Here is a 13691-nt window from a genome sequence, read left to right as displayed (position 1 = left end):
CCAAACTAAGAAAGCAGAAGAAAACAAACAACAAAAATTAGAGCAGAAACCAATGAAACTGAACATAAGACCAATACAGAAAATCAGCACAACCAAAAGCTACTTATTTTAAAAGATCAGGCCGGGCGCGGTGGCTCAAGCCTGTAATCCCAGCACTTTGGGAGGCCGAGACGGGCGGATCACGAGGTCAGGAGATCGAGACCATCCTGGCTAACACAATGAAACCCCGTCTCCACTAAAAATACAAAAAAATTAGCCGGGCGTGGTGGCGGCGCCTGTAGTCCCAGCTACTCGGGAGGCTGAGGCAGGAGAATGGCGGGAGCCCGGGAGGCGGAGCTTGCAGTGAGCCGAGATCGCGCCACTGCACTCCAGCCTGGGCGACAGAGCGAGACTCCGCCTCAAAAAAATAAAATAAAATAAAATAAAATAAATAAAAGATCAATAAAACCAACATGCTGCTAGCCAAGCTAAACTAAGGGGGGGAAAAGAAAAGAGAAAACACCAATTACTAATATCAGAAATGAAAGAAGGAACATCACTACAGATCCCATGGACATTAAAATGAAAATGAAGGAATATTATGAACAACTCTATGCCCACAAAATTGATAACCTAGATGAAATGGACCAATTCCTTGAAAGACAAAATCTGCTGAAATACATACAAGAAATAGACAATCTAAATGGCCCACGTCTATTTAAAAAATTGAATCAATAATTAATAATCTTCTAAAACAGAAAGCACAAGCCCAGATGGGTTCACTGGTGAGTTTTACCAAACATTTAAGGAAAAAATTCTGTGTAATCTCTTGCACTATATAGAAGCAGAGGGGATACACTTCCTAACTCATTCTATGAGGCCAGCATTACTCTAATACCAAAACTAGACAAAAATATTACAAGAAAACTATAGGTCAATATCTCTCATGAACATAAATGCAAAAATCCCCAACAAAATGTTACAGGTAGTAAGACAGGTATGAGCAGGGCAGGAGAAGGTTCTCACCCACTAGGAATGTTGGGTGATTCAGCAGTTATCACACTGCCTCTCTAAAAGTGATAAATTGGCAGCCTGCACCAGGGAGAAACAAGCTCCTAACAGTCCACAAGTGTTAACATTAAAGTGTTAATTGAATGCAGGCACCAGGGAGAAGCAAAAAAAGGGGCTCCAATAAAATCCCAGGTATTGGGTGAGTGAGCCCAGGCATGTGCATTAAGAGACAAAATGGCAGTATATGACCTTCCCAGGACACGCCACAGGAAAAGGGAAGAAAGCCTCCGATGGGCATGCATCCAACTTCCTAAACACACTGTGCATGCTCACCTCCCAGGTATAAGGAGGGCACTGCGCATGCGGGCCACCCACCTTAAGGGAAGAATCACAGGAAAGGGGCCACCTATGGAGTCCTGGGATCAAGGTTCAACACCGCACTCATTCTTCAAATAGCCCACTCGGATCTCTTCCAAGTGCACTTTCCTTTCTTTCCTGCTGTAAAGCTTCTTAACAAACTTCCATGCCTGCTCTGAAACTTGCCTCAATCTCTTTTTCTGCCTTATGCCCCTCAGTTGAATTATTTCTTCTAAGGAGGCAAGAATTGAGATTGCTGCAGACCCGTACAGACGCACTGCCAATAACTCGGACACCTTCCACTGGTAACAAAAATATCAGCAAACTGAATCCAACAATGCATAAGAATTATATATGCCATGACCAGTTAAGATTCATCCCAGGTATGCAAGGCTGATTCAACATTTGGAACCGTTACCCTCCAAGAAATTAGAAGACTCTTTTCTGGGGGCTCTATGTCAGCCCAAGACGAAAGACCTGAAAACAGTAATATTGCAGGGGGAGGAGTGGAGACGCAGAATTCCATAGTCAACGGCCCACCAGACCAATCTACAGTGAAGTTAAAAGTCAGTGAGACCTAACCACATGATGAAAATTTCCAATGTGCTTTTGATTTCTCCAGTATTAGCCATGAGCAAACAAGCAAGCTATTTGGAACTCTTTTTTTTTTTTTTTTTTTGAGACGGAGTCTCGCTGTCACCCAGGCTGGAGTGCAGTGGTGTGATCTTGGCTCACTGCAACCTCCACCTCCCAGGTTCAAGCGATTTTCCTGCCTCAACCTCCCAAGTAGCTGGGGCTACAAGTGCGTGCCACAACGCCCAGCTAATTTTTTTGTATTTTTGGTAGAGACGGGGTTTCACCGTGCTAGCCAGGATGGTCTTGATCTCCTGACCTGGTGATCCACCCACCTCGGCCTCCCAAAGTGCTGGGATTACAGGCGTGAGGGAACTATCTTCTAATGTGGAAGATAAAGAAAAAGACCAAAAAAAGAAAAAGAAAAAAGCAACTTAAGAGAAAAAGAATATAAGTAGAAGAAAAAATACTTTAAAAAAGTCATTATATTCCAAAACAACAGCTGTACAGAAGCAGAGGGTAACCAGTCTTGACTGGAACACTGCAATTCAAAGAGCAGATATGCTGAAAGATAACATCACCAAGATCCTCAACAGCAGTCTCCATTTTTTAAACAGAGATGGGTTGGGGGGAGGGTGGAAATGACTCATACCAAGATTTTTATCTGTAATCGTTGCTCTTGACCATGTGATAATGAAATTCTTGCTTCCATACTCTCCTCTATGCCCTGCTGCCTAGATCAACAGAGTACACTTATTTCCTCATTTTGACCTACTACTGAGAGCGGAAGGTAGGTCATGTGAGTTTAAATGCAGAAAATAGAAAGCAGTCAACTCTGACCAAATATTTTACAGGTGTATAATACCTGCTATATATCACAGCATCACCTGCTAGTTAGTTACTACCACTGGAGAACTAAAATAAGCATCTAGTAAAGACCAAGTGGATAATAACCAATGGGTATTGGTTAGGTAGGGTACCTACTTAGCTACCCTAAAATCTTCTAACATAGAAGACAGCAAAAGCAGATTATTCACACAAATTAATTCCTTGCATAAGAATTAATACACAGATCCAAACAATTCGTGATCTCAATAAAGCAATTTACTTGCAGGCAATTATACAATTTGAACACATACTCAGTGTCAGGCCTCTGAGCCCATGCCAAGCCATCGCATCCCCTGTGACTAGCACGCATACGCCCAGATGGCCTGAAGTAACTGAAGAATCACAAAAGAAGTGAAAAGGCCCTGCCCCACCTTAACCGATGACATTCCACCACAAAAGAAGTGAAAATGGCCGGTCCTTGCCTTAAGTGATGACATTACCTTGTGAAAGTCCTTTTTCCTGGTTCTTCCTGGCTCCAAAAGCTCCCCTACTGAGCGCCTTGTGACTCCCACTCCTGCCCACCAGAAAAAAACCCCCCTTTGACTGTAATTTTCCTTTACCTACCCAAATCCTATAAAACGGTCCCACCCTTATCTCCCTTCGCTGACTCTCTTTTCAAACTCAGCCCACCTGCACCCAGGTTATTAAAAAGCTTTATTGCTCACACAAAGCCTGTTTGATGGTCTCTTCACACGGACGTGCATGACAATCAGCAAAATGGAATAGCCTTCTAGTCCATGCCATACCCTACCAGAAGTAGCTTACAATCGAAGAAAGGAAATGCAACCAACAGATAGACTTAAATGTAAGATTGAAAGGGTTTCAAATAACGCAAAGCCCAAAGCAAATTGAAAGAAAGGCAAAGAGCCTGGAGAGAGAGAAGAGGAGAATCAGAAAGGGCTTCCTGATATATTTAGAAAATAAGAAGAGGACAGAATAATGAATTCATGTTTCTAATTAAGTGAATAAAGTAAAAACTAAAATCAAAACAGAAAAGAAGTATAATGAAGAATCTAGGCTGGCTGAAATACACACTACTTTGTGAAAGTTTGGAATAATAACAGAACAACATTAAGACCTAAAATACTAGCTCAGGTATTTGTACTGCTTCAAGAAACATCAGAATGCCAAGAGTTCTAAACAAGGAAATAAAACAACAAGAACTGGATGTTTTTGAAAAACATTAATCTATCACCAATATGTGAAAGTGGTTTGGAAGAGAGAAAAGCAGAGAACTAGATCAAATTTACCTATCATTGTTCAAGTTTTGGTAATATATTGTAAATCCCTTGAAAATAGTAAGTTTTACTTTGGGGAATTATTTCAGTAACAATGCTCTCAGTCTAAGTGCTCAAAAAATGATAAGACTACTCATGTATCTGCAATATGGAAGCCACAAAAAATCATAGTAACACACTGACCTTAAATAATACCTGGTTTCATGGTTTTCAAACTTAACTTTCAAATGCAGAAACCCTCTACAATGCACTGCGAACTACTCAGAGGGCTAGCATACTTCCGATGCTAATTACCCAGCCAGCAAAGACTTCACAAGTTGAATTCCATAAGACTCCCTTCACTTCAAACCTCAGGCACAAGCTCTGGGGTCCCCAGGCACTTCTGACCAACTGGATACAAACGGGGAGTTGCCACTATCCTTTAGGATTGATAATTCACTATAGCAACTCACATAACTCAGAAAGCACTGTACTTACAATTAGAGTTTTATCATAAAAAACACAAATCCGGACCAGCCAATAGTGATATGCAGTTGTAGGCCGGGCGCGGTGGCTCAAGCCTGTAATCCCAGCACTTTGGGAGGCCGAGACGGGCGGATCACGAGGTCAGGAGATCGAGACCATCCTGGCTAACACGGTGAAACCCCGTCTCTACTAAAAATACAAAAAACTAGCCGGGCGAGGTGGCGGGCGCCTGTAGTCCCAGCTACTCGGGAGGCTGAGGCAGGAGAATGGTCTAAACCCTGGAGGCGGAGCTTGCAGTGAGCTGAGATCCGGCCACTGCACCCCAGCCTGGGCGACAGAGCAAGACTCTGTCTCAAAAAAAAAAAAAAAAAAAAAAGAGATATGCAGTTGTCTCTTGGTATACATGGGGGATTGGTTCCAGGACCTTCCACAGATAACAAAATGCATGGATGCTCAAGTTCCTAATATAAAATAGCATTGTATTTGCATAAAGCCTGTGCACATCCTCCCATATACTTTAAATTCTCTAGATTACTTATCATACCTAATTCAATGTAAATGTTATGTAAATAATTATGCTGCATAGGGCATAATGACAAGAAAAATGTCTCTATGTGTTTGGTACTGACATGATATTTTTTCCTCTACAAGTTTTGATCCACTGTTCTTTGAATCCATGAATGCAGACCCCCAGATACAAACAATCACCTGTTTAGAGCTAGATCTGGAAGGGTCCGAAACATAAAGCTTCTGTGCTAGGAAGCTTCATCACCCTCTGAGCACATCAGTGTGTATCACCTACCAGAATGCTCAACTGAGCTTCAGTGTTCAGAGTTTTTATCCTGTTTTATCAAAACAAACAACCTATTTTACCAAAACAAACACTTAACTCTGTGAGATGAATCCACACATCACAAAGCATTTTCACAAATAGCTTGCTTCTAGTTTTTATCGTGGGATATTCGGTTTTTCAATGTAGGTTTCAACGGACTGGGAAATGTACCTTCATGGATTCTACAATTGGGGTTTCATTATATAGGTATGATTTATGAAATAACTGACCACATAGTGGAACTCAACCTCCAGGTCCCTGTCCTTCCAGGAGGTCCTGTGACTCAAAGCCCAAATCCTTTCATCACATGGTTAGTCCTTCTGGAGTGGCCAGCCCCCAGACTGAGTCATCTTATTAGCATAAACTAAGCTATTATCTATTATCCCAGGGGCCCATCATAAATAACAAAGATGCTCCTATCACTCAGAAAATTCCAAGGATTTAGAGGCTCTCTCCTAGGAAACAAAGACTATTCAAATTATTTATCATTCAACACTCTATAAAAGAATTTTATCTTAAAAGAAACCCAATATATACACAGCAAACCCAAGTGGAAGTGCTCTGATTGAGGAGTTTCAGAGCCTGCTTCCTAGGTACTCAACCCCTCTAAAGCCCAAGAATATTGAGTGAGTCATTCTGAACAATATCACTTACTTCATCTTAAAAAAGGAAAGCATGTTATTACTTTGGTCTGGTAGTGCATTTTAATAATTAATTCATCATTCTTACTGACTGGTAGCCAAGTAGGCTTTTTTTTTTTAAAGTGCATTTTTTAAAAGAACACACTTATATTCTAAAACCTGCCACCTTATTTAAAAACATAATAGCTAAGCATATTAAAACTTATTAAGAAGTCAACAGTTTATCTGATCAAATATAAATTGCCTACCATAATTGAGTGCTATCTTACAGTTCCTGAATTAATGATATACCCAGGAACACATGATACAGTTTATCAGCAGATATTATGTTGAACACTCATGAACTACTTCATTACTTTCCTACACATAAATAGAATCAGCATCTGACTCAAATTTGTATGGATGGATCAGAAACACAACCCACTTTAGAAATCTAAAATTGTTCACATCAGTTATTCAGGCTGCCTCAAAATCATCAAAATCAGTGGCACAATTCTTCTCAATTATAAAAGAACAAGTATTTTTTTTTTTAATCAGAAGAATATAAACTACCTACAACATGGTTCTGTGAATAGCAAATGAAGCCAAAACTATTTATTTTCTAAGACAAAAACAAGGTTTGTGGGAAAAGGAAAAGCGACAAAAATAACAGACTTGCTTCTAAAGAATTCAAAGCTTCATAATGATCTCATCTTATCCTGAGATTATCCTTACACTAATACTCAAAAAGAGGAGATTGAGAAATCTGCCCAGCAGTACCCAGAAAAAACACACACAGAGACTCATTTGAATTTCAATAGTTTTTTCAATAGACTGGAGAACTTTTTTCTGATAAACAGCTACTTTTGATTTTTCTCAAAGTTAATGACTGTCAAAGATCTGGGGAGGTGAGAAATGCTGACAGGATGACTTCGCGTCACATTTAGGCTGTGGGGAAAGGACTGTCATTCAGTCAGCCCAGATACGTATCAGTTCATTAAAAATGGCCAATGGAAAAGTAAGTCGGAAAGAAATTATCCTCTTTGCAAATCAATTCTTCAAAAATCTTTCATCTAATGTCCCTGATCCTCCTGGAAATTGTATCTGCAAAGAAAAAGCAACCTGAAGTTCTGCTAACCAGAAAAAGAAGTAGGTATTAAAAGAACGGCATGGAAGGATTTCAGGGAGGAGCACAAAACAGAAATGATAACCTAAAAGCATTAGAAACAACAGCTTAGAGGAGAGGTAAAATAGGGACAGAACCAAAGAATACAAGTTCTTAATCCAGTGGATATTAGACGGTTAACATACTCATATTTGGAATTTTCACATTTCTCTCCTATGTTTTGACAGTAACTGATTGCACACCTTAAAATCCAATAGTCCCCACATCTATTTCTAACTTGATTATAAAAGGAGCTAAAACGTATCCATTGGTTACTATATTCAGGTGCTTACGCTAAGTGCTTCGCATGCATCATCTCCTCAAAACAAACTTACTGAGGATTAATGAACAAATAAGTATGTCAAGCCAGAGAATCCACATCTGAAGAGCACAGTGGCATAAAACCAGTAAGGAGTGAAATACACCTGTAAGAAAAAAGTGGAAGGTGAGGCTGAAGAGTTACAAAGCCAAACGTATGAGGCCTTACATGCTCTGCTGAAAAGTTCAAAGTACTGTGAAAGTTGTAGATTCTCTGGAATTTTGTTTTTTTGGTTTTTTGTTTTATTGAGAAGGAGTCTTGCTCTGTCGCCCAGGCTGGAATGCAGTGGAGTGATCTTGGCTCACCACAAGTTCCACCTCCCGGGTTCACGCCATTCTCCTGCCTCAGCCTCCCAAGTAGCTGGGACTACAGGCGCCCGCCACAACGCTCGGCTAATTTTTTTGTATTTTTAGTACAGACGGGGTATCACTGTGTTAGCCAGGATGGTCTCGATCTCCTGACCTCATAATCCGCCCATCTTGGCCTCCCAAAGTGCTGGGATTACAGGTGTAATCCATGCCCCGCCCTCTCTAGAAATATTTTAAACAGAGGGGCCACGCGTAGATTTACATTTTAAAAATATCAAGTTTTTTACAGTTTAAAAAACTGGAGGCAGGGAAGAACAGCTGGAAGCTACTACACTAATCCGAGAGAGTGGTGATCTAAACCTGGAATCCTTGAGGGCATATTCAGTACCACGGTATCTGGCAGAGGGTAGACAGGATACATTTGTTGTTTAGGATGTACAAAATTATAACTACAGTGGTCAAGAATTACTCCCAAGTTCTCGACTTGTATGACTAAGTAAACTAAGGTACCAACTATCAAAACAGATGAAAAGCATAATTGAGAAGAAAAATTTCAAATGGTTTTGAACATGCTGACCTTGAGATATTTGAAGCCTATTCAACTCTGGTAAAGAGTTAGAATGTCATGTGTTTTTACAAGTAATCCTCATAGCATCCGCATGACGTATAATGGATATTTCTATCCCTATTTACCAAAGTAAAAAGTGAATTCAAAGGGGTCCTATACCTATCCAACTATATATTGTGTCCATTTACTAAAAGTAAATGCTGCAGGTGCAATTTAAACCCAAAGTCCAAGGTCTTTCTATCATACCACACTTCAGGAGAATGTGACACTAACATTTAAGATTCATCTGGCTTATGATTTATGAGGCTGATTGGACTCAGCAAGGCGGACTAAAAAAATGTCCAAGTATGTAGGACGTGGACTGGCCCAAAGCAGTCTGACTGGGAACACAAATATTCTATTATAGAAACAAAGACATATGATGATTTAGCAGAGGCAGGGAAATGATTCAAAGATGCCTCTTGGGTTTCAAGTCAAGATAACCACAACACTAAAATATTACCAAACTGGATGGGCCCGGGTGTCTCACAGCTGTAATCCCAGCACTTTGGGAGGCTGAGGCAGGCAGATCACTCGAGGCTAGGAGTTCGAGACCAGCCTGGCCAATATGGCAAAACCCCATCTATATTAATGTAAAAAAGATTTAAAAACAAAGAAAAATGCTAGCAAATAATGAATGAAGAGCCAGACTGGGAAAGTTAACTTCAGCTTTCTGACAGATGAATTTGTTTTGGAGGGAAAAAGAACACAAAATAGAAATACAAGACTGATGTTCTAGAAAAATATCGATAATTCATTATTTGATAAATAATTATTGAGTGTTTTCTATGTACCAGACGCTATCCCTAAGGCATTAGGGGAAAAAAAATGAAAAGTTCTCATCTTGATGGAGTTTACATTCCACACAAAAGATAATCAATTAATGTCAGGTAACTAAGTACTATAAAGAAAAAAAATGGAACAAAGAAACAGAGTGAGAGAGTAAAGATGCATTTTTTAAAATTTATTTATTTACTTTTTTAAAGACAGAGTCTCACTCTCTTGCCCAGCCAAGAGTGCAGTCATAGCTCACTGCAGCCTTGACCTCCCAGGCTCAACCAATCCTCTGGATTCAGCATCCCAAGTAACTGGGACTACAGGCATACCACCATGCCAGCTAATTTTTTTATTGTTTGTAGAGACAGTGTCTCATTATGTTGCCCAGACTGGTCTCCAATTCCTGGCCTCAAGGAATCCTCCTGCCTCACCCTCCCAAAGTGTAGGGGTTACGGGTGTGAGCCACTGCATCCAGCCCAAGATGGATATTTACAGAAGATTATTAGGAAAAGCCTCTCTTAGAAAATGACGTTTGAACAGAGTCCTGAATGGGTGTGATGAATATCCAGACCTTCAAACACCTGGGTGAGGAGTATCCCAGGCAAAGAGTATCACATAGCTACAGAGTCAGGAAGGAGCTTGGAGCGTTCAGATTCAAAAGCCTGGAATTCAAGACAGTGAGTTTGGAGAGCATAATCATATCAGACACACAGGAAGGAGCCATATTGTGGGCCACAATAAAAAACTTGCATTACCCTTTAAGTAGGATAGGAAGCTACTAGAGAGCTCTGAGCAGGTAAGTGACATTATCTAACATTTTTAAAAGATCACTGACCTTTGTAAATGAGAACTGATTGTAGAGGCAAGAGTGGTAACAAAGAAACCTACCAGAAGGCTCTTGCCACTGACTATGAGAGATAACAATGACTGAAGTAAGGTAAGAATGGTGAGACAGAGAAAGGTGGTGATGTGTCCGGAGTTTGTTCCCTCCCGTGGGTTTGTGGTCTCGCTGACTTCAAGAATGAAGCCAGGGACCTTTGCGAGTGTTACAGCTCTTAAAGGTGGCACGGACCCAAAGAGTGAGCAGCAGCAAGATTTATTATGCAGAGCAAAAGAACAAAGCTTCCACAGCGTGGAAGCGGACCCCAGCTGGTTGCCGCTGCTGGCTGGGGTGGCCGGCTTTTATTCCCTTATTTGTCCCCGCCCGTGTCCTGTTGATTGGTCCATTTTACAAAGTGGTAATTGACCCATTTTCCAAACCTCTAGCTAGCTACAGAGCGCTGTTTAGTGCGTTTTTACAGAGCAGTGATTGGTGCATTTTACAAACTTCTACTTAGCTACAGAGCGCTGATTGGTACGTTGTTACAGAGCACTGATTGGTACATTTTACAATCCCCTTGTAAGACCGAAAAGTTATCCAAGTCCCCACTCGACCCAGGAAGTCCAGCTGCTTTCACCTGTCAACGAGATTCTGGATATATTTTTAAAGTATAGCCAAAATATCTTGCTGATATGATGAATGTGAAGTGTGAAGAAATAAGAAGAATGATACTCCTAGACATTGGAGCTCAGTGACAGGAAACAGTTAATCATGTTCTCTACTGAGAAGGGCAAGGATGAAGGAATGAGCAGGTTTGGGCAAAGAACTAAGAATTGAGTTTTTGAATGTTTGTTTTTAGACTCTAAGCAGAATCCAAATGGAGATGCTCAGTAAGGAGATGGATATCTAGGTCGAGAGCTCAGGCAAGAGGCTGAGAGTAAGAACATAAATCCAGGAGTCACCAGAATACACTAGGTATTTAAAGCTAAGAAATTAGATGAGATTCTTTTTAAAATCTTAATAAAAAGTACAGAAATTTTTCTAAGTGCTTTACAAATATTAACTCAACCTTCTTAACAACTCTCTGAGGTAAGAACTATTATTACCCTTATATTCCATATTAAAGATAAGGAAACTGAGATACAGAGTATCTAAGCAACTAGCCCAAAATCACACTGCCGGTAAGCAGCAAACCTGGGACTGAATCCAAGCAGTGTGGCCCCAGAGTCTGAATTATTAACACTAAGCTAAATTGCTTCCTAATACTCTAAGGGAAAAAAAAGGTGGAAGGAGAGAAGAGGCTCCGGAACTGAGCCCCAGGGCACTCAACTTTAAGAAGTTGCAAAAAGGAGAAGCAAAAAAGCTTAAAAGAAGCTAAGTAGAAAATAAGAAAAAGTTTGGTGTCCTGAAATCCCATGAATAAAGTACTGTATATCAAAGAGGAATGCTTAAGAGATCAACAAACAAATGGACTAGAAAGTGACCATTGGATTTGGCAAGGTGGAAGTCTAGAGACTGAAATAAAAACTTGATGAAATAAGTTATCTTTACATTGCTTCTTAATTCAACTCTTGAATTATAATGTCCAAAATGAGATTCATTTATTCCATAAATGTTTACTGAAAGTTCTTCAGCATGCCAAACACTGGTCTACAGCCAAGGATACAGCAGTGAACAAATCAAACAAAAATCCCTGTCCTCACAGAGCTCACATCCTAATAACATCTTTCGGTGTTTCTTCAAGGGAAAAGCTATCACCAGCATTTTGTCTCTTTATAATAAATGTTATATTATATAAATCAGTCAGTGAATTTCTGATTCTGCTTCAGATTAAGACTGAAGACAAATAATTTTGAAGACGTGCAAATGTATACAAGCGTTAAGTGATAAATAATTGTATCAAATGAGTTACTTTAATGTTATGACATACTCATTGGTTATGACATAGTGAAAGAAAAAATAGTAAGTGTATTTTATACACTGTATTCTATATACTATTTAAAAATAATATAGGAGTCTACTGGAATCTGCGCAAGGATTATGTACTGGGAATCTCTGAGGGGTCTTCTCAGATAAACCTTTTGGAATATTTCAATACACGGACTGTGAGAAGAGAATTGGTCCAATACCAAAACTTGAGCAACTTTTAAAAGTAAGCTTTTCTGGAGCAAAACAATGTTGCTACATTGAAGAAGTGTACTATCTGGCAGGCTCAACTGACACATTGTCAACTCAACAAACGTTTATTAAACACCTTCTATGTAGCAACCACTCATTAAGTAGGAAAATACAGTACATATCTTTAATGCTAAGTAATTTGGTAAAGACAAAAATGCTAAAATAAGTTAGAGGATTTTGTAAGAAGGTGGAAATTAAGAGTGGACTAGTGCAGTGGTTCTCAACTAGGAGGTATTTTGTCCCTCCAGGGGGCATGTAGCAATGTCCTGAGACTTCTAAAATCATGAGTGGGGGCTGGGTGTCACTGGCATCTAGTGGATAAAGGCCAGGGATAAGGCTGAACACCCTACATTGCACAGGACAAACCCCTATGACAAAGATATTTATCTGGTCCAAACTGTCAATAACGTTGCTACTGAGAAACCCTTTGCTACAGCAATCAGGAAACGATTCAGGTATAACAAGTTGGATTCTGAGTTGGCCTTAACACATAAGGATATGTTGAAAGAGAAAAGAAAGCGTAAGCACAGGGCAAAAGCATAAAAGCAAGAAGGTGACTGTGTTTGAACTGGGTGGTACAGGTACTAGGAACAGGTTTGACATTAAGAAATTTACCTGAATCCAATGCAAATACGTGTTCACAAAGTCAGTAGAATACAAAGGTGATTGGGTAGTTGCTAGCTAAATTATACAGGACCAAGAAAACTAGACAAAGGTACTGTAAACAGAAGAAACAAGTACTAAGAAGCTGTTTTAAGTACTTCCCCTAGAGATTCATGTAGTGAGATGTAAAACTGCTTGAGAGCAGCAACTAGGCCTTGCTCATCACCGTATCTCTTATGTCACTGAGCCACTGTGTCCTGTAGTGTGTGCTAACTGCTTATTAAGTTAAATGCAATTTTCCAATTCATTAAGTATAATCGGTGATCTCCAAGGTTCTGTCCACTGCTAAGATTCAGGACACTCATTTAAGCTGGAAAAAAAAAGGTAGCATCTAGTAAGTGCCTATCACATAAAGGTACTGTAGCAGGCCCTCTACACATATCATTTAACCGCAGAATGGAATGATGTATTTTCCCCTCTTTGAAGACAAGAACACTGGAACTCAAAGAACGTAACTTGCCTATGATTTCACTGTGAGCTGAGAAGTGGCAGAGGTAAGGATGAACCTTTTTTCTAGTCTTATATAAACCTCCAAGTTTCAGTGACATGCTCTAAGGAAGAGTTAAAAAAGCAAAATTCAACATCCATCTTTCATAATTAAAATACACACAGACGTATAAATTAACTTCATAAGGTGGTCCTTATTCACAGTAATCATTACTTTCTGCCATAAGGGATTTGGAAATGGTATTTGGCTTGCTTTCATTCCGCACTTGTGTGCCAAGGTAGTTCCTACGTGCGTTCATATTAAACCAAAATTCTCTCCCCGGAAACTCAAATTCCCATAATTATTATCTTCAAGCCGGAAAAAAATAAAATAAAATAAAAAATAAACAAAAAGCAAACCTATTGAACTGACATAATCAGTACCTAAAACCAGTGATTCAGAAA

General features: G+C 39.7%; 1 protein-coding gene across 4 annotated transcripts in view; it reads right to left on the bottom strand.

Moving 5' to 3' along the window:
* STAM (signal transducing adaptor molecule) overlaps positions 1-13691 on the bottom strand; it is a 74147-nt gene that overhangs the window by 59544 nt on the left and 912 nt on the right. The window lies entirely within an intron of this gene.

Source organism: Macaca fascicularis, chromosome 9 (assembly GCF_037993035.2).
Source record: "Macaca fascicularis isolate 582-1 chromosome 9, T2T-MFA8v1.1".
NCBI classification, from domain to species: Eukaryota; Metazoa; Chordata; class Mammalia; order Primates; family Cercopithecidae; genus Macaca; species Macaca fascicularis.
The sequence above is the reverse complement of the archived record's forward strand: the minus strand, read 5'-3'. Positions and strand labels throughout refer to the sequence as shown.